The sequence below is a fragment of the Nomascus leucogenys genome, chromosome 18, assembly GCF_006542625.1.
Source record: "Nomascus leucogenys isolate Asia chromosome 18, Asia_NLE_v1, whole genome shotgun sequence".
Classification (NCBI taxonomy): Eukaryota; Metazoa; Chordata; class Mammalia; order Primates; family Hylobatidae; genus Nomascus; species Nomascus leucogenys.
The window spans coordinates 36703863-36729964 of NC_044398.1; the positions used below are offsets into that span (position 1 = coordinate 36703863).

The window sequence follows — 26102 nt, forward strand, 5'->3', positions numbered from 1 at the left end:
CAGTGCTTTTTATCACTTGTAATTTTTTTTTTTTTTTTGAGAAAGAGTCTCATACAGGCTGGAATGCAATGGCACAATCTTGCAATCTACAACCTCCGCCTCACAGATTCAAGTGATTTTTCTGCCTCAGCCTCCCGCGTAGTTGGGATTACAGATGTACACCACTACACCTGGCTAATTTTTGTATTTTTAGTAGAGATGGGGTTTCACAATGCTGGCCAGGCAGCTCTCAAAATCCTGACCTCAAGTCATCTGCCGGCCTCAGCCTCCCAAAGTGCTGAGATTACAGGCATGAGCCACCCTTCCTGGCTATCATTTGTAATTTTTGTGTTAAATACATTGAAAGATCTATTTTAGACTTATTGAAGAAGAATTTTTAATCATATATCACTTCTGCATACAAAAATGAAGAAAATAAAATTAAGGTATTTCTAACTATCACAGTCTAACTTTTCTGAGTCCAACTTGAATCCCATCATCAGTGCCCACGTTTTTCCACACACTGTAAAGTCTCTGCCATTCAAAGCGTTGGTCATACAGTAGTTTTGACACTGGGATGTGAACTTGTCCACACTCCTGTCCTAGAGAGGGGGCCTGTGTTCTCTCCCATTGACTCTTGGCAGCTGTGACTGCTTGGACCAATAGAGAACAGTGGAAGTGACACTGTGTGACTTCCAAGGTGATATCATAAAAGGCTCTACAATTTCTGCCTTGCTCACTGGAAATACTCAATCTTGGAGCTCTGGGCCACCTGTAAAAGCCCAAGCACCCTGAAGCTGCCATGATGAGAGGAAGCCCAGGTCACACAGGGAGGCTACATGCAGGGTCTCCATTCACAGTCCCAGCTGAGCCCAGCTTTTGGGCCCTCCTGCCCAGGAGCCACACCTGTGAGTGGGGCAGCCTCCAGATAATTCCAGTGCCCAATCCGTCAAGTCACGTCAGGCTGCTCAAGCCTTCCCATCTGGGGCCCTAGACATGAGGAGCCCTTCCAACTCTGCCCAGTGCCTGATCCTCAGAATCTGTGAGCATAATAAAATGGGCCTGTTCTGTGTCCCTAAATGTGGGTGGTCTGGTGCACAGCAGTAGAGAACCGAAATGTCCCTCATTCCACAAGGACTCTGGCAACACTGCAGTTTCCATCTCCTTCCAGGTCTGCCATCCTCTGGGGGACTTCAGTGTCACACAAATGACCTGTCACTGCCAACACTCTGGCCTCCCAGTCCTTGACCTCCTCACCCACAGCAGTGTCCTCACCTAAGTCACCTGGGCTAACTCTTCCAGTAAACAAATGGCACGGTCTGGGGGTTTTAAGTGACACTGTGAGGGCTGTTGTAAGGGAAATGGAGGCTTCCTCTTGTAGCTCCTCCAAAGGTCCTGTGCCTCCCCTTGGTGTTGTCAGCATGCAGGACATTGGGAAGAGCTGCATGTCACAAAGTCACCATGTCAACCTTCCTGTCCATCATAACAGGGAATTCATAACTGAGTTGGGGTGAGGGGTGGGGAATTGGCATCACTCACCCTGGCTTCTGAGCCGGTGCCTTCGGCTTTTCACCAGCACTTGATTCCTTCTCAGTGCAAATATGCGGATGTCCCTCGTCACCTACTCCACAGACGGCGACACCATCTTGCCACTCACCTCAGACAAGTGAGTGCTGCTTTGAGCCCCCAAAGAGAGGCCTGATGAGCTGAACCAGAGGGAGCTCCAGGGAGCTGAAGGGCTCCCAGAGACCTTGGTTGGGAGCCTCACAGCACACGGGGCAGGCTGGACAGGGCAACTTACAGTACCCACCCTGACCTTAGCCCCGGCTCTCCTGCATCCTCCTACCCATGGCTGCAAGGTTACCTGCAGGTCTCTGTGCTCCAGAAGTTCTCAGCCTCCCCCTGTTCACACTACCCTGCCCTCCCTCTACCCTGCCTCCTTCTCTGGGAGGTGGCTGTGAGGCTTCCTGGGGTGCAGGGGCTGGCAGGGCGGGGGTGTGTGTCCTGTGAACACACACCTGTGCTGGCTGCTGCTCTGTGCCTGTTCCCCCTGCCCTGGCCAGTGCAGGAGGGAGACAGGGTCAGAGCCGGTGGTGAGAGTCATGGGGCTTTAGTGCAGGGATGCTGGCAGGCCCAGACAGGGGAGTCCCTGTGTGGGGTTCCGAGCTCCAGGCCAGGCAGGGAAACTGGAGGGAGGGAGGTAGGAGGAGCAAGCTCAAGCGGCTTGAGGTGGCCTAGAGAGGTGCCCAGGCTTAGCAGGGTGCACTGCAGAGTTCCTGGTTGGCGGGAGATGAGGGCACTTCCAATGCACATGCCCAGAACTGGGCCCAGAGGAGGTGAAGTGCAGGAGAGAGGTGAGGATACTGAGGGCTGGATGGGGGCCTGGACCCCACTTGCAGCTTCGAGGGGATACAGGGTGGGCTGCCACATCTTGAGCTGGGGGGAGACTTGGATCTATGTGTCCTGCGCTGTGGGTTTGGCAGAGAGACTGGAGTGGGTGTGAGGTGGTATAAAGCAAGCCTATTGGGGAGGACTGTGGCAGGTGACCCAGACGGGAAGTGGGGTTTGGGCATGGCCAGAGGAAGGCCAGGGCATGGCCTCTTCTGGGTATGGATGGGCCTGGCCTCCTCCTCTCCTGGGCTGGGCAGGCAGGACTCTCAGAGCTCCGGCCATGGCAGGGACACTCTGCCCCCAGTGGGAAGCCATCCTTCAGGGTCCCTGCTCTGCCCAAACTCGCTGTGCAGGCTCAGCCTGTCACATTGGATTAGCCTGACCCTATGTCCCCGGCCTGTCCCAGTCCTGCCACCAGAGCCAGTCCTGGCTACCCCAGCCCATTCTGTCTGCTTTAGCAGCAGCTGACAGGTCACATCCCCCAGCCAGTCTGCAGATCAGTGTTCTGCCCTTGCATGCACAGCCATTGGGGCTGCCTCTCCAGCTTTTGGTCTTTTTGTTTCAAGGGCACATGAAGTCAAGGAAGCCAGGCAGTCTAATTTACCAGATTTGGTATTTCCTGTAGCAGGGTAAAGAGAGAGGAGGAAACTGAGTCAGGGTCAGGGGTCTGGGGCTATGGGGTCTGGGTGCAGGGCTGGGGGCTTAGCAGGATGACTTTTCCCAAATGCAGCCCTACCTGTTAAAGGACGGAGTGACCAACACAAGAGAGTCTTTCTTGGGCTAGAGATTGGATTAGAGTTAGAGTTAGAGTTAGTTAGAGTTAGAGTTAGAGTTAAAGAGTTAGAAATGTCAACCCCATTGTCAGTCGCTGACTCTCGGTTGCCCATCCCCGGTTCAGGGTTAGGGTTAGGGTTAGGAATATCAGCCCCATTGCAGTTCCTGACTCACAGTTGCTCATCCATGGGGAGCTCCCACTGTCACCGGAGATGGTCTAAGTGGGGCCCTGGTGAGATTCCCCAGGCCTGCATTCCCTGGAACTGGGATGAGATCAGAAGGCCTGAAGTCTATGGTCAATGTCACAGTGAGGAATGAGCAGGACAGAGCCCGTGCTTGGCCCCCTCCTCCATCCAGGAGGCCTTCCACAGTGAACAGTGGCTCCCAGAGAGCTTGGGAGGTAATTTTTAACAGTCCATGTCTTTCCACGTCAACCACCTTTTTGGAGTTTTTTCAGGAAGAAAATAAAAGAGGGTCTTGACAAGCTTCAGAAAATGGTGCCTGAAGGACATACATTCATGCAGGCAAGATTTAGAAATGTATACACCCCTTGAGCTCCAAGAATTGATTCTAGTTTACAAGGTCTTAGAGCATCAGTGGGAACAGTTCACTGTCCAGGCTCGATATTTCTTCATTTTCTTGCAGGCAATTCAGCGGATGGAAATTTCAACTCCACATGTAAGCACCTGTTGTCCCCATGGTGGTCCCGTAGGGGGAACAGAGCTGGGCGTGAGCCTCAGAGAGCTCTGGGTGCAGATTCTGCAAGGCCACACCTGCCCTGCCTCTTGGAGCAAGTTGCTCACCTGCTCTGAGCTCCAGGTCCCTCCCTGGTGCAATAAGCATAGTAAGCCCCCGCCCCATGGAGTTCTGAGAACTGTGTGGGATCCTGCGTGTGCAGTTCTGGTGCTCATAACCCTGAGGTGCTTGCCCTCCAGCTGGGCTGTGTGAAAAGGAAAAGAGAAGAGCCAAGGGGTTTGCCCCCTTGCGCACACCTTAGTCTTCCTCTTCCCTTCCTCGTTTCCCCTCTGAGTGACTTGCATCCCCTGACTGTGTCTCAGATGATGCAGAAGGCTGTCCACAGCTGCCAACTCCCCTCCCCACTGTGTGCCTGCAGCTCTTGTCAGGAAAAGGCAGGGTTGGTGGGGAAAGGCATTGAGGTGGCTGCGGGGTCCCCTGCCCAGGTGCCACTTACCTGGAATCCTGTACTCCTGGGCCCAGAGATGCCGGCAGGGCTGCCCGCAGGCTCTGCCCACAGGAGAGCCCAGCTGCTCCTCCCCCTACCCATGGGACAGGCCTGTGCTTGTGGAGTCCTGGCTAGAGTTGCCCTCAGGTAGAGGTGGTGCAGGCTGCTAGTGGGTGAGGGTTCAGGCAGCCTGGTGAGAAGGGGCCTCCCCCTCTCAGCTCCTCCTTTGTAAAATGGGTGCTAGGCTGAGACCTCCCTCACTCTAGGGGTCTCTGTGCAGAAGGTGCTTGGCTCTTGGCAGCCTCTCCCCTGGAGGATGAGGTGGGGGCACCTAGACATGCCCTGGAGTGATCACTGCTGTGGGCCAGGCAGCCCGCAGGGGTCCTGGAGTGTTGGGGTGATCAGACCCAACACCAGATCGTGGGAGTGATCAAGTCTGGTGGAGTCAAAGGAATGAGAGAAAGCCAGTTTGAGAGAGAAAGTGGGACTAGTGGGCCATGGCGAGTGTGGAGGCTGCAAAGGCCCTGAGCTCTGGGAGCCCATGCTGTTTATTGGTGCGGAAACACAAAACAGGTGGTCAGGATGTGGGGGTTGAAAGGAAACGGTGTATCAAGTGAATGAGAAACATATAGCTGCTTGAGATAAGGGAAGTGCTAGAAGCAAGGAGCCAGCAAGTCTAGCAAACATGCGAACCCTGCCTCAGCTTTTCTCCCAACACTCAGCTTTTCTCCCAACACAGGAGCTTTTGGAGGTCACTTCTGGGGCCTTTGCTGAGCAGGCCACTCCTTGCTTCTCCTGCAGATAACAAGGTTTCCAGCATGATTATTGCTATGACCGATGGAACAATGATGAAACATCCATTTTTGGACACTCTCAAAGAAGTGAGTTCAGTTCGTATTTATCAGCATTTTGCTCCATGTATTTTGGTGACGAATACTCAATGCCTTCTTTCCCTTAAGCTGAAAGGGCTCGGAGCCTGGGGGCCACCATTTATACCCTGGGTGTGGCTGATTATAGGAAAGACCCAGTAATTCCAAACAGGTTAACCAGGCACCAACATGGAGCCTTGTGGTCAGGTTAGGGTTAGAGTACGGAAGGGTGTCCCAGACGGCTTTCCTAGGGCCACCCCAAGAAGGGTCATCTAATCTGCCTCAAGTGAGTTGGGCCACCCCATGACTACTGCAGAAATGACAGCATGTTGTATAAATCCTACTAAGCCAGAGGGGAGGGTGGAAGAGCTCCCCATTTCCTGAGAGTGGGATGCTGGCTGGAGAAGGCTGTGGTCCTCAGAGCCTGGTATTCTACTGCCCCCAAAGCATGGGGGCAGGACGCTGTCCCCTGGGCTGGGGATCTGCTGCATGCCCATCCCTGGGCTGGGGGACCAAGCCAGCTCTGATCTCTGTAGATAACAGCAATGGCAGGCAGTCTGGGCCATGTGTTTGCAGTGTAGGATGGCTTCAAGGCCCTGAGAAGCACCACTGATGCCGTGAGTGGGTGGAGGTGAGGGGCTGGGGCCTGGCTCCTATGGCCAGAAGCTCACTCTCCCTGCCCTGCCCCACCCCTCCTGTGTTCCAGCTCACGTTAAAGACCTGTCTTGAAGTGATGTCAGTGGAGCCTTCCTCTGCGTGTGTAGGAGGTGAGAGCTGCGGAGGCCCTGTGGTTGCCAAAGGGTGGTGTGCACGAGTGCATGTGTGTATGGAGTGTGTGCATTTGTTTGGTATGTGTGAGGAAGCAGGGGTGTGGGGGAGTGTGTGAGTGTGGTGTGTGTATGTGGTGTGTATGTGGTGTGTGTGGTATGTGTGTATGTAGTTTGTGTGGGTGCAGTATGTGTAGTAAGTTGTGCTGTGGGAGGCTTTCTGTGTGTGAAGTCTGCGGGGGAGGGTAATATGTGGTCTGTGTGTTGTGTAAATGTGTGTGTGATCTGTGTGTGGGGTGTGTATATGTGCTGCGAGTGTGGTGTGTGTGTATGGGATGTGTGGTGTGTGTTTGCTGTCTGTGGTGTATGTGTGTTTACTATTTATGTGTGTCTGTGGTGTGTGTGTGTACAGTGGGACTACAGTGTTTGGACGTGTTGTGTGTGTCATATGTGGGTGTCTACATGGGGATATCTTGTGCGTGTGGCATGTAGGGAAGGAAATGGTGTGATGGCATGTATGTATATTTTGTGTGTGCATTCAGTGGGTGGTGGGTGTGTGTGCCATGGCTGTGTGTGTATGGTGTATGTTTGCTGTTTATGTTGTGTGTTTGGGGTGTGCTGGGTGTGTGTTGGGGGAGTGGGGAGTGTGTGGTGCATGAGTGATGTGTGTGGTGTGTGTATGGGATGTGTGGTGTGCCTTTGGTATTTTTGGTGTATGTGTGTTTCCTATTTTTGTGTGTGTGTGGTGTGTGGGTGTGTGTGCTTCGGGTGTGTGGTGTGTGGTGTGATGTGTGTGGTATGGGGTGGGTTGAGTGTGTTTGTGGTGCAATGTGCATGGGTGGGAGGGTGTGGATGTGTGGCCCACATGGGTGTGAATGTGAGTGTTGGTGTGGGGGTAATATGCAGGGGTGGTGGTGTGAGTACCTGTGTACAATTAGTGTGTTGTTACCTCACAACAGTAAGTTTAACTCTAAAGCAAGAAAAGACGTGTGTGAGAAGCTCTCAGGGAAACGCCAGCAAATGGCATGGCATGGAGCAGCAGCTAACCCAGACCACAGGGCAGGAGCAGCCAGGGCTCCTCCCAGGAAGGCCAGGCAGGTGCAGAAGGTGAAGTATCTGTGTAATTTACCACATCGACAAAACGGGAAACAGGGACCGAGCGGTTATCTCAGGGGATGAAGAACAAGAAGTAGGGGCGTCAACATCCCACATCGCCCTGTAAGCAGAAGGAAACCTCCATAGCCCGACAAAGGTGTCCACACAAACACCCTCGGCTCACCTCAATCCCACAGGATCAATCCCAGCATCTGTCCCTACTGTCTGGAATGTGGCAAGGGTGACTTGCCATCTGGGGTCCCAGCGTGGGTGGTGAAAGCCTTGTGTGGTCCTCTATGATGACCCCTGTCTGTCCTGATCTCTGCCTGCAGGCGCTGGGACTCCGCATGGCCGGAATTTATGCAACCGCGGCTGCTGGAGAGGAAGAGAGCCTTGGGTGACTCTCTTCCATGGGGACAGCACAAGGCTGGGTGCTGCTGGCCCCAGAGCAACAGCTGGGCTCTGGCTTCCCGATTCCTCACTGCAGGGTGCCCTGGCAGTAGGCTGTGGGGACCGACACGTGGTCCATGTCTGAGCTCTGCTCTCCATGGGCACACGACTAGAGCAAATAGTCCAATGTCAGCGAGCTCCAGAGGTGCCTCCCATGAACAGAAAGGACGCTGTCAGGCCTGTCGTGAGTCCCAAGGCACTGGGCTGTACAGGGACTGGCACAGGGCTGGGAGCTGGTAGGACCCAGGAATAGGAGCTGTGCTGACACTTCCATGATTGGTCCTAGGCTCTTTCTCCACCAGGGCATTTTTCGCAACTGGCTCTATTTTGTGCCGCCCCTCCTGCTTGCGCCACTGCTGCTGTGTTGTTTCTGGCGGCTATGCCGCAAGAAGGTAAGTGATTTTTACCCACCCAGCCCTGGGGCCCAGGCACAGGCCCGCCCTCTGAGGGACTCTAACATGTGACTTCCCCATGATCCTGCCTGTGGGAAGTTTCCCTCAGCTCCCAGCTCATCATGTGAGCCCAGGGAGTCGCAGACCTGTCCACACATTCCCAGAGCCTAGCAAGCCTGGGCTTCTGCAGGGCCTCCTGCCCCAGGCTGGCCACAGAGAGCTGGCCTGGGATGTTCTGGACATGGGGCTGAAGCCTGCCCTGGCTCCTAGAGAGAAGTGACCCCAGAACCCCTGAAGCCAGGGCTGCCTCAACAATCCGGACTTCTGGAAGCCTCAGATGGACAAGGGCCAGGAGGCGGCCTCTGTGTGGAGGGAGGAAGAGAGGGGCCCCCATGAGGTCCTGATGGCCCAAATGGAGGACGGTGCTGTAACCCCCAGCTGTCTGTGCCTTGAGGAACCAGCGTGGATCTCGGCGCATGTCTGGTGCCTTCCCCATTCCTTCATCTGTCTTTACTGAGCTCCAGCTTCCCCTGGGCCCCATGCTGGGCTGGGGAGGGACAGAAATGAAGCTCCCCACACGCAGCTCACAGTCCTGCCTTGTCGGGGCTGAGGCTGAAATGTCCATCCCACAGAGGTGGGAAGGGCCCCCTGTAAGGCAGAGCAGGAGCCAAAAGCAGGGATGGAGCGTGGGGCGGGGAGAGTGTCAGGGATGCTGGAAGCTGCGGTGGAAGAAGCCAGCCCAGAGGGCTGCAGAGGGAGGAGAGGACAGAGCAGAGGGAGGAGAGGACAGAGCAGAGGGAGGAGAGGACAGAGCAGAGGGAGGAGAGGACAGAGCTCAGCCCCATCTCCAGGCTCCGGATGCGGGTGTAGCTCCATTTGGCCTCTCTGGATCCCTGTTTCCTGGCAGGGATGAGGGTCTGGCTGGGGTTAGCTTCTAGGGACTCCAGGGCTAAGGGGTGAAGGAGTCCTGGCGAGCACCCAGCTGGGAGGGACACCAGCCCAGTGAACACAGGGGCCAGGAGTCGGGGAGCAGGCTGTGGCTCACCTGGGCTGGGGACCCACCCCAGGGGCCATAGGCAGTGGTGAGTAGCTTAGGCAGGAGGCCCTGAGCCTGGGATGGGGTGGGAACAGGCCTCCCTGGCCAAGGGTGGCCTCTGTGGTGCTGCAGAGTGGGCCCAGGGAGGCTGCATCTGCAACCAGGTGGATGCGGACAGTCACCTGCAAATGCTGGGACCATTGCACAGCCCCCAGGGCAGGCCTCCTCCAACAAGGCTGGCCTTGGGAGAACCAAGGCAACCGGGACGAAGTCATTAGCATTTAGGGAAAGAGCCATGTCTGCAAACCAGGAGGAGTTTGCGTTTTTCTCACGTGAAGGATGGTCCCTTGTGGTGTGGGCTTCTCACTGGTCCTTTCATTCCCCAGACACATCTGGGAGTGGCTGGCACTGTGCCCGGTGCTGAGGCAATGACACCATACCCTTGCTCTTAAGAGTTGTCTGAAAAGTCAGCAGACCTTTTTTTTTTTTTTTTTTTTAGGAGCTAGAGCAGGAGATACCATCATCTCCACCACCACAACCTCCGCCTCCACTGCCTCTGCCCCCGGCTCCTGTAAACACCTGCCCCACTGTGATTATTTGTTGCTGTAGGTGTCAAGGAGTGTTCTGGATGAGAAGGATAGAGGTGAGAAGCACAGTGGAGAGGGGCTGCGACCCCCAGGCTGGGACTGCAGGAGGAGGGGGCAGATGGGTCCCACTGCAGAGACCTAGGCCCTGGAGGAAGGCAGGCTCTACGGGGGCTGGACTTTGGACACTTGATGCCAAGAGCAACCAGATGCCCACCTCACCCTCGTGCCCCAGTGGCAGGCAGATATGAGGGCTACTGTCCCCTGCACCACCAGGTCTGTCCCCGCACATTGAACTCCCTCTCTAGAAGGATCCATATTTCTGTACAGTGGCAGCTTTTGATGTCTGACCAGTCCCTGGTTCCCACAGGGGTGCCTCAGCTCTGGCAATGGCCCCGGGCTTTAGATCACCTGCCTGCAGGTGCATGTGTCAAGCAACCTGAGTCACAAAAGGTCATGCAGATCAGAAAAAAAAATAGAAATGACCAGTCCTGACACACGTTCTCACCACCACGAACACTGCAAGGATGCCAGGGGCACCTGCCAGCCCGGGCAGCAGGATCTTCAGGCAGTGAGGAAAAGCTGTCACTGAGTGGGCTTGTCGCCTGCTGAGATGGGCTGACAGGTGCTGCAGGGAGGGGAGGAGGTGGAGGCCTGAAAGCACCCTCACAAGACACCTGTGCAGGAGCTTGAGCCCGGAGCCAACACAACAGCCACTCTCCCAGAGGAAACCTCCTTCACGGGCGGGTCCAGGGCCCATCTTGCTGAGGGGAACCCAGCCAGGCAGCGGCAGGGGGCCCTGCACAGGGGTAGAGAGGGCGCCTGGGTGGCTGGTGTTGAGGGAGAAGGACCCCAGAGTTCCTGCCTGGCTCTGCCCCTCTCCCCCTGGGTCCTGGCTCTGTCTGTGGTCGGATATCTTGCTTCCTGCTGGGAGGGTCAGGCTCCTCTGCAGCCTCAGTGGGCATCTGGGGAAGCCAGGCCTGTCTCTCCCCAGAGTGTGGGGCACATGTCTCCAGGGGGAGGAAGTCGCCTGCCAGTGGTCTGCACTGCCTTGCAACGCACAGCCCTCATGCCATCCCCACCAAGGCCCAAAAAGGCCTGACTGCAGCACCGAGTGGCAAAGGGGCTGCCCACCATGGGCCCTGGGCTGCTTTCTGGCCTGTTTTATCTCTGTCTTCCTCTTCTCTCTTCCCTGGTCTCAGGTACCTACTCCCTGAGCAGGGCATGGTCCTCTCACCTGCCTTCCCCTTGTGTGCCCCAGCAGCAAGGCTCCTTCTCCCTGCCATGAGCTCCTGCCCAGGCCCCCATGCCGGGCCCCCAGGCCTAACTCATGCTCCCCTTCAGGACCTCTGCTGGGAACCACAGACTCCTCCCTCCTTTGGACTTTTGGTATGAATCTGCCCCTGGCTTTTCTTCTTCCTACAACCAAAGTACTTTTTTGTCCAGATTCCAAAACTTTCTGTGGCCACAGTGACCATGTCTCCAACATGCAACCATGCCAGGCCTCTCCCCCAGGGGGAAATGGGAGCTTTCTCTGGGTGGGTTCCTTGGGACAGAGCCTCGAGGGGCTGGGGGGTCCTGAGAAGGCATCCAGGCTGCATGGCTTCATCATGGCCATGTTGCTTTTCAGGGCAATCTGGATATCTTCTGTGACCTCTCTCACCCAAGCTGCTGCCAGGTACCATGGATGTGGGGTCAGCGCAGGGGCCAGGTGAGCTGGGGCACAGGGACACACTTGATGGACAGAAGGCCACTGCTTTTTCCCTGACTGCTGTCCTCTGGGATTGTGGCTCAGAGAGCCATGTCAGGCATCTGCCAAAGAGGACAGCACAAGACACACAGAAACGGTGCCCATGGGTCTCCCAGCCCGTTTCTGGACATGGGACCATGCACTTCCTTTGCTGGTCCCCTGGGGCCAGAAGTGCTGGTTGAGATGGCTGACAGGGTTGTCGGGACAACACTGGTTCTAACAGGGAGTAAGGATTCCTTCCTGTATCATTGCCTTGGGACCATGGGGAGGACGAAATTGTTAAGATTTTCTCTTTGTAACTTATTATGAATGAGCACTAATAATTATTAACGAGGCCTCAGTAATATATGGAGTCCTCTGTGGGCCAGTTGCTAGCCTAGGCCATGCTTTCACTGTTTTCATCCTCCCAGTAACTGTACCTATGTGCTATTATTATCCAGTTTACTGCAGAGGCCTGAAGTGCTGAGATATTAAGTAGCACGTCCCTGCTCCTAAAGCCCGCGAGTGATAGGGCTGGATGTGCACTGGGCCTGGCTCCTGCCCTTACTCTGCACTGCTCTCCTTTCAGATCAGCACCAAGGGGCTTCTCTGCTCAGGCCCCGGGTCCCTGGGGAGCCCTGCTTCTGGCTCGGCCTGGGGCTCATCTGCCTGTGCCTCCCACAGTCCAGCCTTTTACACCTGGAAGACCATCTTGTCCCCGGGATTTATAGAGGAACTGCACTGGCCAGACCTCCTGCATCAGGCCAGCACAGGCTGTCAGTGGCCAGGTGGCTGCGCATGGACAATGCCTTGCAGGCGGCAAGCCTCTGGACGCTGCTGATAAGAAACAGGCTGGGAGCCCCCGGGAGGCGTGCTGACGCCTGGCAGGGCATTGCCAGTGTCAGAGGCATGCAGGGCTCCTCCAGCCGCTGGGCTCCTGGCTCTGTGCCTCTGCACAGGGCTCTCAATTCCAGCCACGCTTGCACAGAAGCCCATTCTCCATCTGAGGTCCCATGAGGCCTCTCCACGTTGCCACAGTCCAGTTCCAGTCACACAACACTAGTCCAGCCTTATGCACTGAACAGCGAGATGCTCAGGCAGAAGGGACAGAGCTCAATGGCGGGGTGTGAAAACGGGCACCTCAAGTAGAGGAAAGGCAACAGATGGGAGGGTAGGCATGGAAAAGGGCCAGAAATGGCCTTACTGACCAGTGTGGTGAGATAGGGGATGGAGCAAGTCTCTGAAATTGTCCCATTCCCAAGGGCAGCTAAAGTCTGGGGGAGGGTGGCAGAGTAATTGCATTACGGAGGGCAATTACCCCTGCCCAGGGCTCTGCCAGGCCGTTTCCACTGTCATTGTGTGAAGTTCACCCTGAAATTCTCCAGCAGGAGAGACAATCTGTGTTTTACTAATGGCAAAATAGAGTCCCAGAGTGGCGCAGAAAGTTGCCCAAGGCCACAAGTGACTGTCTCCAGGGCTATCAGAAATCAACCCCAGATCTGACCCTAACCCAGGGAGGCCCATAGCTGTGACTTGTAGACCTGGGCTCCCTTCTAGCTCCTCTGCCACCATCTAATTTGACCTTATCCTTCCCAACTGTAGTCCTGAACACCCGACTGAGTGTCTTGTAGGATTTCTGTTGGGTATCCAAGAATTCAGATGGGCTGACGGGAGTTCCTGCTCTCCTCTTTAAGCCTTTGGTGTGCTGGCCCCAGCATCTCACATGAATCATGCACTAAAGAGGATGTGTCCCCCTGAGACCTTCAGCCTGTTTCAGAGCCGCAGGGTCGGCCTGTAAGCCTAGTCTGAGTGTACAGAGCCAGACACCAGCCAGGCTGCTGGCGAGCTCAGCAGCTTCCTGCTTGGAAACACTGGGAATGTGCCCTTCCTGCCTGAGCCAGGGGGTCCCTGAGTGAGTAGGAGCCCTGAGGCTGGAGGAGAGAGAGTGCATCTCAGTGAGAACCCGCTGGAGACCAGGCATGGGTGGGTGGCTCGGCCCCAGCCAGGCAGCCCAACTGCAACTGCACGGCTGTGGAGGCAGCAGTGAGATGTCCTGCCAGGACAGGCGTAGGCTGTCTGTCTCTTCCCTGCAGAGTGAAGAGGCCACCTGTGCTGCACACCTCTCTTCCAGAATCTCCCCTCAGACAGGGATTCACTCAGGCCCTCAGCAGGTTGGGGGACCCTGACAGAACCAGTGCACGCCTCTTTCTCCAGCCATGTCCCGGCCTTGTAGGGAGGCTATTTCCAAACTCCTCTTCCTGACTTGGCATTGTGGACTGACCTGGGGGTGTGATAAGCTCGAGAAGTTGATGAACCTGTTCGACTGGAGTGTGCTGTCGAATTTAGAGGAGCTGCTGCCTTTTAAAACCTTGTTTAGTTTATTGTTTCAGCAAATCCAAACATTTTTGCATTTCGGCACATAATAATGCAGGAAATTCTCAAAGGCTCAGTTTACCAAAAACCTCAGCATTTTTGTGGCAAAAGCAGTCAGTCTTGTTTACTTTCAATTTTTGTTTTAAATTGAGTGTGTCTCCCTGCTCCATCACCTTCAGTTCCCTGAATAAATGTTTTGATAGTGTCCTCTTCCAGGCCATCCCCACTACACACTCATACAAAATGAAGCAGCAAGACTCAGGCTCTTGAGCCAAACTCTACCTCCCATCCATGCTGAGGATTCTCCTTCACCTTATCCTGTGGATGCTCATGATGTTAATGGGAAACAATATTACTCGATCCATCAGGAAAGTCAGGCTAATAGTGTGAAACCTTACTCTCTGTCACCAAATATAGTGCCCACAATGATATAACAGCCTTTCCAGTGAGTTTAATTTGTGTGCGCACCACAGCAGGAGGCCCTTTAGAAATTGGATCTCGTTTCATTCTCACAACACCCAGGAAGGCTCATAGCTGCCATTCATATAGATCTTATATAGATCTTAAGGTGGGCCAGACACTGTTGCAAGTACATTCCACAAACTAATATATGCCACAACTCTATTGTGGGGAGGAAGCTAGAGGCCCTGCAAAGTTAGGTAACCTACCCAGGGTCACACAGCCAGGAAGCAATAGGACCAGCATCCAACAGCCTGGCTCCAGGTCCTTACTGTGTGCATGGCGACCTCTCTGTCCTGCAAGGTAGTCACTACTGTCTGCATTTCACAGCTGTGGACACCGAGGCTCTGATGTTTAGTGATAGGCTCAACATGGCAGGGTTGTTGAGTGGTAGAGCTGGGCTATGAACTGACCTGAGGGGAGGCTCATGTCTGAGTCAGGTTCCACCCCATGTCCTGCTGTCAGAGTGATCTATGGAAACACCTGCAAGTGCATCTCTCTACAGTACAAAATGTCACACAGCAGGTCCTTGAATAACATCATTTCATTCAACGTCATCTGAACACCGAGTGAGAAATGATGATGCTGATCAGAAAAAAATCCATTCCCGGCTGAGGTCACTGTCTGTGTGGAGTTGGCGTGTGAAAAATGACATTGGTATTTTGTTAGTAATTGCATTGAATTTGCAGATGGCTTTGGGTAGTACAATCACTTTAGCAATATTAACTCATCCAATTTGTGTAAATGGGATGTCTTTCCATTTGTTTGTGTCCTCTTCAATTTCTTTCATCAGTGTTTTATAGTTTTCCTTGTTGAGATCTTTCACCTCCTTGGATAAATTTATTTCTAGGTACTTGTTTTGTAGTTATTGTTAATGAGATTGTCCTCTTGATTTCTTTTCCAGCTCTGTTATTATTGGTGCTACTGAATTTTGTATGTTGATTTAACAATTTTTTAAAATTATAATAGAGATGAGCATCTCACTGTGTTGTCCGGGCTGGTCTGGAAATCCTGGGCTCAAGCAATCCTTCCACCAAAATGCTGGGATTACATATGTGAGCCACTGCACCCAGCCTATCTGTTGATTTTGTATCTTGCAACTTTACTGAATTTGTTTGTCAGATCTAGAAGTTTTTTGGTGGACTCTTTGGGTTTTTCTAAGTATAAAATCATATCATTTGCCAAGAGGGAAAATTTGACTTCCTCTTTTCCAGTTTGGATGCCTTTTATTTCTTTCACTTGCCTGATTGCTCTGGCTAAGATATCCAGTACTATTTTGAATAGGAGTGGTGAAAGTGGGCATTCCTGCCTTGTTCCACTTCTTAGAGGGAAAGCTTTCAGCTTTTCCCCATTTCATATGATGTTAGCTGTGAGTTTGTCATATGAGGCCGTTATTATGTTGAGGTATATTCCTTCTATGCCTAATTTGTCAAGAGTTTTTGTCAAAAAGCTTTTTTTTAATTTTATCAAATGCTTTTTCTGCATCTATTGCGATGATCAGATGGTTTTTGTCCTTCATTCTGTTGATGTGATATATCATGCTTATTGATTTGTGTATGTTAAATCATCCTTGCATCCCCAGAGTAAATCCCACTTGATCATGGCAGGATTATCTTTTTGATGTGCTGTTTCATTCAATTTGCTAGTATTTTGTTGATGATATTTTGTGTCTATGTTCATCAGGGTTATTGGCTTGTAGTTTTCCTTTTTTGGTGCATTCTTGTTTGGTTTTGGTATCAGGATAATGCTGGCCTCATAGAATGAGGCCTTTTCTATTTTTTAGAACAACTTGAGGAGAATTTGCATTAGTTCTTCTTCATAAGTCTGGTAGAATTTGGCAGTGAAGCCATACAGTCCTGGGCTTTTCTTTGTTGGTAAATTTTTACATTACTGATTCAATCCTGTACTCATTATTGGTCTGTTCAGGTTTTCTGATTCTTCTTGTTTCAATCTTGGTAGGTTGTAAGTATCCAGGAATTTATCCATTTTCCATAGGTTTTCCAGTTTTTTGGCAAATAGTTGTTCACAATAGTTTTTGATGTGTTTTGTATTTCTGTGGTATTAGTTACTATGTCTCCTTTTTCATTTCTGATTTTGTTTATTTGGGTCTTATCTTTTTTTTTCTTGGGTAGCCTAACTAGCAGTTTATCCATTTTATCTTTCCAAAAAACCACTTCGCTTTTCATTGATTCTTTGTATTTTTAGCCAATTTCATTTAGTTCTACTCTGATCTGATCTTCATTGTTTCTTTCCTTACGCTAATTTTGGGTTTGGTTTGTTCTTGCTTTTCTAATTCCTTGAGGTACATCATTAGATTGCTTACTTGAAATGTTTCTACTTCTTTGATGTAGGCCTTTATTGCTACAGACTTCTCTCTTAGCATTGCTTTTGCTGTATACCATATGTTTGGGTATGTTGTGTTTCCATTTTCATTTGCTTCAAGAAATGTTTTGATTTCCTTTTTAATTTCCTCACTGACACAATGGTTGTTCAGAATCACATTGATTAATTTCCATGTACTTGTACATTTTCCAAGTTCCTCTTGTTATTGATTTCTAGCTTTATTCCATGATGGTCTGAGAAGATATTTGGCATGATTTTGATATTTTTAAAATTTGTTGAGACTTGTTTTGTGACCTGACATATGGTCTATCTTGGATAATGTTCTATTTGCTGACTAGAAGAACATGTATTCTGAAGTTGTTGGAAGAAATGTACTGTAGGTGTCTCCTAGGTCCATTTGTTCTAAGCTGTAATTTAAATTTATTTTTTCCTTGTTGGTTTTCTTTCTAGATGACATGTCGAATGGTGAGAGTGAAGTGTTGAAGTCCCCAACAATTACTGTATTGAAGTCTGTTAGAGTTAATATTTGCATTATATATATGGGGCTCTGGTGTTGGGTGCATATACATTTAGAATTGCATTTTCTTGCTGAATTGATCCCTTTATCATTATATAGTATGACCTTCTTTGTCACTTTTTAATGCTTTTGTCTTAAAGTCTGTTTTATCTGATATAAGTATAGCTACTTCTGCTCACTTTTGGTTTCTATTTGTGTGATATATCTTTTTTCATTCCTTTCCTTTTAGTCTATATGTGTTTACATGTGAAGTGAGTTTCTTGTAGGCAGCATATAATTGGGGCATTTTCAAAATTCATTCAGCCAGATTTTATCTTTTAAGTGGAAAATTTAATCCATTTACATTCAAGGTTATTATTGATATGTGAAGACTTATTTCTGTCATTTTGTTAAATTTTTTCTGATTGTTTTATATAGTTTTCCTTTCTTGTAGTTTATCACTATGATATGGTGGTTTTCTATAGTGGTAACATTTGAGTTCTTTTTCTTATTTCTGTGTTTGCTCTACCAGCAAGTTTTAGACTTTTGTGTGTTTTCATGATGGTAGATATCATTTGTTCACTTCCAGGCATAGGACTCTGTTAAGTATTTCTTCTAAGGCTGGTCTAGTGATGATGAATTCCCTCAGGTTTTGTTTGTGTGGAAAAACTTTATTTCACATTTTTAAAAAAAGAATAATATTATTAGGTATATTATTATTGGCTGACAGGTTTTTTCCCCCCTTTTAGCACTTTAGAGGTATTATCTCATTCTCTCCTGGCCTATAAGTTTACTGCTGAGAAATTGTTAGTCTGATCGGGCTTCCCATATGTGTGACCAGAGCTTTTTCCTTTCTCTTGCTCTTTTTAGAATTCTCTGTTTGACTTTTGACAGTTTACTATAATGTGCTGTGAAAAAGACCTTTTGAGGTTTTAATTACTTGTGAATTTCTAAACTTCCTGTATCTGAATGTTAAATCTCTTACTAAATTTGGGAAGTTTTCAGCTACTATTTTGTTAACTAGGTTTTCTATAGCTTTGGTCTCTTCACCACTTTGAACACCCCAAATTTCTGTTTTTGGTTGCTTTATAGTGTCCCATATGCTATGTAGGTTTAGTTCATTGTTTTTCATTCTTTTGTGTGAGTACGGTATGGGGAAGGGGGCTCTGGCTGGGTTATTTCAAAAGGCCTGCCTTCAAGTTCTGAGATGCTTTCTTTTTTTTGCTCCACTCTACTGTGGAAGCTCTTGAATAAGTTTTTATTTTATTCATTGAATTCTTCAGTTTCAGGATTTCTGTTTGGTTCTGTTTTCTATTATATCTATTTATCTGGTGAATTTTTCATTTATATCCTCAGTTGATTTCTAACTTTTTGTATTGTTTATGTCCTCTTGTGTCTTACTGAGCTTTTATAATATTATTTTTAAAAATTATTTTTCTCACATTTCATAAATTTTTTCCAGTGGAATCTGTTGCTAAAGAATTATTGTAATCTTTTGAAAGTGTCATATTTCCTTGTTTAGTCATGTTTCTTGTGTTTTACATTGATATCTGCACATCTTTTGTAACAGTTGCTTCTTCATATATTTTGGATTGGCTTTTTCCTGAAGATGTATCTATGGTTTTTATTGGGTAGGACACTTTAGCTTTGCTTCTGAGTGTGTGAAGTAATGTAGTCTCTCTATGATTTCTTCATCTCTAAGCAGCATCAGTGGTGTGTGATTTCCCCAGTGGCTTAGGCTGTGGTTGTTAGTGGAGGCTATGGTGATGTTTTACTGGGGTTGGGGATGTTAGGTGGGTGTGCCCTCAAACCCTGATGGTGGCAGTGGCAGGGTAAGTGTACCTGTCCTTGGGACCCCAGGTAGTGTACACAGGCACTAGTGTCAGCAGGTACAAATGGGCCAGTTCTTAGGCCTCCATGTGGCTGGCTTGGGTGCTAGCACTCATAGTGGTAGGCCTGGCCAGTGGGCAGGTCCTTCCCTTGGCAGTATGTGTGGAGCGAGTGTTGACAATAGCAACAACACAGCAACCCTAAGGCTCTGAAGCAACACACATCAGTGTTAGTGATGGCTGGGTAGGCCAGTTCCCTAAACCCCAAAGTGGTACATGCAAATGGATGTTGGCTGTGGTGGTAGTGGTAGGCTGGGTGGGTCCATCATCAGGTCCCTAGGAGGAGTACATAGAGGCCAGCAATGGTGAACAGAGTGGGGGTAATCCCTAGGCCCCCAGGCAGTGTGCTCGGGCACTGAGGTAAGCAGTGCCAGGGTGGGTGGGCATATCCTCAGGCCCCCCAGTGGAACACTGAGGTGATAGCTGTGATTGGCAGAATGGAGGGATCCCCAGGCCCGCTGGCAGAGTGCTCAGGTGGCAGCAGTGGGCCAGGGGAAACTGTCCTCAGGGTATGTGCAAATGGCTGGACCATAGGCAAGTTGCTTACAGTGGCTGCAGCCATAGGCAGGAGTTCTCAGGCTCTGGGGAGTGTAAGATTCAGCTCCCAGTTGTTGTGGGGTGGCAGCAGCAGTGGTGGCAGCAGCAACAGGGAAAACCAGTAGAAAGGGGCATGCAAGTATGCAGTGGCTCTGCTGCTGAAAAGGGCAAAGTCACTGTCAACCGGCATGTGCTTTGGCCCCAGTGACAGCAGCAACAGATGCAGTGAGCAGCAACAGACCCTGCCCTCAAGGCTTGTGCATGGCAGCCTTACTGCTGGGGTGGGAACAGGGTTGCTGTCTATGATAGCTGCCCCAGGTAGACAGTTTTCAAGCTCTAAGCAACCCACACTTTGGCTCCTTTTTCTCTGAGGGCAGCCTCTCAGCACACTGGGGAGGCAGCCTCCCTATTGTGCTACACTGTCCATTCCCCAAGATGCAGGACGCTGTGTGTGCTAGAGTGCTAGGGAGTCTCTGCAGGGTTCAACTTGCATTGCACTACTGAAGCCCTACAGGTGAACACAGGGAGATGTCAGTGGAGCTCTAGAGATGTGGAAATGCAGGGGCTGTTGGTTTCCAGGGCAGGATACAGTCTGGTGGTGGCTGGGCTCTCCAAATGGCAGAGAGCTACAGCTGCCTAGGACCTGGGGACTGGGACCCACATGAGCTCCCTCTGGAGCAATGCTGTTACATGGTCTCTAGGCACTTTCCTATGCTAGTCTCAGGGCCTGTGAGGGTTGAGGGGTTTTCCTTTGGCTATGGTTATAAAATCCATGGTCAGAATGTCAACTGCTGTGGATCTCTCGCCTTTTTCTTGCACTAGGGAGTCACTCTGGGTTCCCAGCCAATCCCAACCAAGCTTGCTGCCTTGTTTTCTTCCATTTTCATGCCTCAGATGTTTCCCATCATTTATCTATTGAATTCCAGCGTTCGCTCTTAGATGTTCTTCCTGAAGTGTGATTACTTGCTATTTTTTTTATTCTTTGTGGAGGAGGTGAGTTCTTGATGCCTCTAGTCAGCCATCTTGAAGCCTCTTCAGCCTTTTTCAGTTTTACTTATCTTCTGACACCAAATCTGTTAAAAGAAAAATTTAAACAAATTAAATGTAACAGAGTTTAACTGATCAAGAAAAAAAATGTGTATCAGGCAATGTCAGAATCAGAACAGATTCAGAGAGAGTCTGTGGCTACCATATGGTCAGATATGATGTATGGTCAGAAAAAGAAATGACATACAGAAAATGAAAGTGAAGTACAAACATCTGAATTAGTTACACCTTGGCATTTGCCTTATTTGAACCTGGTTTGAACAATTGGCTCCCTATGAGTGGTTGAAGCATGGCTGCTGTGATTGGCTAAGACTGAGCTATTGTTATGGAAGCAGACTTCTCAGGGTTTCAGTTTGTTAGGTTGCAGTTTATGAGTGAGAACTCAAATATGCAATTACAGAGGTTTTCTTAGGTCAAATTTAGTTTGATTTAACACAAATGTTTTTGTAAACCTTGGCAAGCTATTGGGGAAAAGCTCAAATAAAAGCCTTATTACATAATACTAAAATACATACAAAATAATTTAAATATATATGAGATTATATATATACATATATAATTACTAATAATAACTAGAATAAATACAAGTTTGATTTCATTATCCATGAGTCCTTATTCTAGAGGTCTAGATAAGCATAAAAGCAGTGGAAAATTTTTTATTTTTTCCTTAATTTCAAGACCAGTTTTGCCATAAGGAAAAATGTTCAAAGGAAAATATTCACATATTTATCCATATTCATTAATTCAGCAAAAATGTATTCCACATCAGGTGCTGGGATGACAAAATGAACCAGATGAAGAATGTCTCACTTTCATGGCAGGGTTTACATTTTCTTAGGGAGAGTCAGATGGTGACAGATACTGTCCAAATGATTAAAAGTCATTAATGTGTCAACAAATGCCTGGTTGGCCAGAGAAGACTCTTTTGGGAGAAAAGGAGAGGAAGAGGGAGGGAGTGACAGTTAAACTGAGAAAAAATGATAAGAAGTCAGTGGAGTAAAAATCTGGGGGATTCCTTTCAAGCAGAAGATATAGCCAGTGTGAATCTTTTGGGGCAGCTTGGAGTTGGTGAACCAAAGGTAGGAAATCAAATATTGTCCTTGTCAATCTGTTCATGATGATGGTCAGTGTCACATGGATGCAGGGTGTGGAAGACAGGCACGCACCAGCCCTGCAGGTCAGTGTTGACAGGAGTATATTTTCCACAAGAAGTTGTTGTCTTGCATCTGGGTTCACAGATACAGGGCTCTCTGTTGAATGAATGAATGAGTATTTCTAGTGAGACACGGTCCTTTGAATATACTTTTGGTTGTTTCTCTGCTTCACAAGGAAACATTTCAGATATGACATGTATGAATAGGAATCTGTTTTGGGCATAACTGTGGAGAAGTGAGAAACCCCTTTGGCACTTTCAAGGGTGACCATAGAAGAACATGGCCCAACCAAGTTGAGTGGCTTAGCTTCTCCAACTATCACCTTTCTTGTCTCAAAAATAAGGATAAAATGAAATGTAGACATAAAGAATGCTAGGCTATGCTATGGCAAGGCTAAGGGAATGGCAAGGCTAAGGAATGGCAAGGTGTGCCTGTATAGCCAGATCCAATCCAGGCCTGTCTGCCAGTGGTCTGCAGCTGGTGGCAGTTGCCCACTCCAGCATCAGGATGAATGTGGACAGTTCTGGCTCATCAGCTGTCCGGGACACCAGGAGAGCACCAGCACATCTAAGAACCTCCTGTGGAAATGCATGCCAGACTCCTCTTAGTGCTTGACGGAGAATATTGAGAGGGGAACCTACCCTTTATCCCTCATCCTGTTGTGGAGAAGAGGTGGCCCACTGTGTCCCCACCTTGCCTCACCCTCTGTCCTCACACCTGGAAAGATGATCACCTTAGCCCCCAACCCAGGAAAAGCATTGATCACCCATTATTTGTGTCTCAATGTTTCTGCAGGGCTTTACTCTGAGAAGTGAAGAAGAATAGGTGTGTAAAGCACCTAGCATAGAAAAAGAAAGAGGAGCTCTGGAAATAAAGAAAGAGAAACATTAGGAGAAGGAAGGAAGACAATACAGGGTCTGAAGTTGGAATGTCCCTGGGAGGACTTCTGTCTTGCCTAGGGACCCAGCACTGCTGTCAAAATTGACGGAAGGCAGGGAGAAATGAGTGGTCGGCAGTCAGCAGGCCCCTGGCACCCTGGAACCCCATAGCTGGCACCTCCTCCTCCCACAAAAACGAGCACAGGCAGCCCCTCACAACGTCACCACAGATCCCGCAGGCTGGGTTGGCAGTGCCAGGAGGAGGGACCATCTCCTTCTGGGAGTGGCATTATCCTTTCTGGTTCCCACCATGCCTCCTAACCACGCCAGAAGAAGGTTTGAACGCAGTGGCCTTACTGCACACAGGGATTGCTCAGAGGCAAGAGGGTTGAAGCTGAGGCCTGGGTGGACAGAGCAGAGCACTGACCAGCAGGTGAGATCTTGCCTGGGGCTTATAGTCTGGGTGGTGCCAGGAGGAGTGAGGTGGGGCTTTGAGCCCCCCTAACAGAGCCACCTCTGTGAGGCCAAGACTGTGGCTGAGACATCCTGATGAAGTGTCCTGTGTTCTGGGTCCAGATGGCCTGTGGTCAGGGGGCAGTGGCGGATGGGATACAGTGCTGAGACTTCTTGGTCTCAAAGGAGAAGTGGAGAGAAATTGTCCCTGTGCCTCCAGGCTGAGGTCTGGGCCAAGCCCATGGACTCTCTGGTTGCTCTTGTTCTGTGCTCAGCCTTGAACTTGTGTGTGACCTGGGGCAGGGAAGTTGAGGGTTTCGTGATGTGAAGGAGCCCCCAACTCTGTGCTGCAAGGAGAGAGAGAGAGGCTGTCTGGAGAAAGAGAAAGAGGCTCAGCTCTAGTGCTCTGGGGCTTTGGGACCAGGGTGCTCCCCTTCAGGGAAGGCAGCTTGTCAGAGGCAGCATCAGAGCTGAGACTGAGGCACAGGATGGCTGGGCTTGGATGTGCAACATGGAGAGGTGAGGAGCACAGCCCTTAAGGCGGAGGAGCGAGGGAGGGTGCCAGGGCATGGCCAGCTCTTCTAGTAGCTGGGCTATGATTGCCTGAAGGCAGGATATTGAAACCCCAGGAGCCTGGCAGGGGACGTTCTGGCGTGCAGGCTGGGAGGAGGGACTGGATCCTGCCAGCAGTGCAGAGCTTCTGTGGAGGGTGTGAGCTGGGAGGGAAGATGGTCCTGGGAGGACTAAATTTGGGGATGGGTGGAGCCAGGGAGAGCAGGCTGACACACTTGAGTCGTACTAAGAAGGAAGCCTGAATCTCTGAACAGGTGGCAGGAGCCCAATCGGGCACGGAGGAGGGTAGACAGGCAGCTGCAGACACAGGTGGCTCAGGACAGGGTCTGAGAAGGCACAAGGGGAAAGTGAGCATCATCCTGGATGGGGACTAGCAGGGCAGGGGCAGGAGAGGGCAGATCCCAGGACGGGGCTTAGAGGGGAGAAGGGGCCCTCTCAGTAAGAGAGAGACCATCTCCATAAGGGAATCCAGCATTTGAGGCATTTGCCACTCACATGCCCAAGGGGAGGCTTTAGGCATGAATGACAGGTTCAAGCAAGCTCAAAGTCTGCATGCTCTGGGGAACACCTGTGAGGAATGGAGGGTTTCCTTGGGAACATCAGGCTGAGACTGGCCTGGCAGGAGACCCCTGGGATTCCAGGCAGCCTGGGAAGAGTGGCCTTGAGTAGAGAAGGAGCTGAACAGGCCCCACGCCAGGGAAACCACAAGCATTGATGGGCTGCTGCCTCTGCTGTGCTCTGTGGGCATCATCAGCACCACATCACAGATGGGGAGGTTGAGGCAAAGTGGCATGTCCATGGGCATCCTGGGAGCCTGCTGCAGCCCTCCAGCCACAGATGCTGAAGGAGATGCAGTTACAGTCGTCATGCATGCAGAGCAGGGATGGGCACATCTACAAGGACATGGCATTTCCCACAACGGGCTCAGCCTTCAGCCAGGACATGACCAGAAAGACCAAGAAGGATGGTACTTTAGCTGGGAGCAAGGATAAGGGGCTTCCTGGAGGAGGCCACTCTGGAGCTGAGTCTGAAAAGGTGAGTGGCAGTTCACTGGCCAGACAAGGTTAGGAAGAGCATTCCAGAAACAGAGGACAGCTTAGGCAAATTGAGAAATGGGAGAGCTGAGGGGCTCTGAGAAAGATTGTTAACTAATTCGCTGCCTGCTAAGCCCCCAAGAGAACAGCCTTGGGGAAACCTAACAATTCTCCTTGAAAAGGCCAGGCTTTCAATTTGCTTCATGCCTACAAGATGGCTTCTGGAGCTCCAGCCATCACACTCATACTCCAGGCAGAAAGAAGAAGGAAAAAGGGAAAGCAGCCTTCTTTAAAGCAATGCCCAACAATTCCTATTTATACTCCATTGCCAGAATGCATTCACGTGACCATGCTGCTCAGCAAGGGAGACCAGGAAAAGGTCATTTTACAGCTGAGTACATTTCCTCTCTTAAAATCAGGTCTCATTAGTAAGGAAGACAGGAAGAATAGACTTGGGGTGACCAATCCGTGTTTAGTATTGCTGGACCCATTTGAGAGATGGAAAAGCCATTCCCAAGAGGCTGAGTGACTTGCCTGTAGTTAGAGACAGGAATGAACCCCAGTCCCTTTGACCTTACTTAGAGTGACCCTGAGGGCCTTTTTGAAAGGCCCTATCAAGCCTTCAGACAGGGTTGCCCCAATCATGAGCATAAAAAGCCAGCAGAGAGAAAGGCATCGCAGACGAACACAAAGACAATCTCTGTGTGGCTTGCAGCTGTGTGGGTGGTGGGTTGGCTACACTGGTGTGTGCTCAGGATGAAAGCAAAGCAACTGCTTCTGCAAGACAGAATTAGCTGTTCCTACGGGTCTGGATCATCCTCTTCCCAAACCAAGGGAACCGTGAAGCTGCTGCCTTCTCAGCTCATGACCCACCCAAGGGTCCCTGGAGCCAGCCTTGAGGGTTGTGGTGAACACTCATCCCTTCCACATGCTCACTAGAGCCTTCCAGGCCATGCTGGGACACAGAGGTAACTGGGGGCTCCTCCTGGCTACCAGAGAGAAGACAAGTTCAACCCCAAGTGAGGGAGTCCAGAGTCAGAGACCCAGGGCTGCCTGGAGAGGCAGGGGGGACTTTCGACACTTGAGCTAGGTCTGGAAGGAGGAGTCTAGGCTGGAGGCAGCACCCAGGGGAGAGAGGAGGAGCACAGCAAGGCCCACCCTGTGGGTCCCGATGGGTCCTGGCCCCACCCCTTGAGCCAGGCAACCGCAGCCTTCTGAGCCCAATTCCAATGCCATCACAGTGACCTTCTCTCTCTTCTCTTCCCTACAGAGAAGGTACCTCAGCTTAGCCCTCGCACAGTCCCAATGCACACAGGGTCCCTGCTGCCCAAGGATCTGCTTTCCACACAGCCAGGAGTGCCTTTCCCTACCACAGGCTCCCTGCAGCCCAAGGATGTGCCTGAGACACAGCCGGGAGTACTTTTCCCAAGCACAGACTCTGCAATGCAAAGAGCTGCCTTCAACCCAGCTGAGAGTGCCTCCCCCTCACATACTCCCCCAGGTGCTACCTCCTCCCTGCTAGGTACCTGAGGCCTCCGATGCTGCCGCTGCTCCCTGCTCTTCTCGGGCACTGCAGAACCCCCTTTGTCACTGCCTCCCCCAGAACCCAACTTCTAA

At 50.5% G+C, this 26102-nt stretch overlaps 1 pseudogene; it reads left to right on the top strand.

The window, feature by feature from the left end:
• The first annotated feature begins 1580 nt into the window (after positions 1 to 1580).
• LOC115831149 lies at positions 1581 to 26102 on the top strand (annotated as a pseudogene).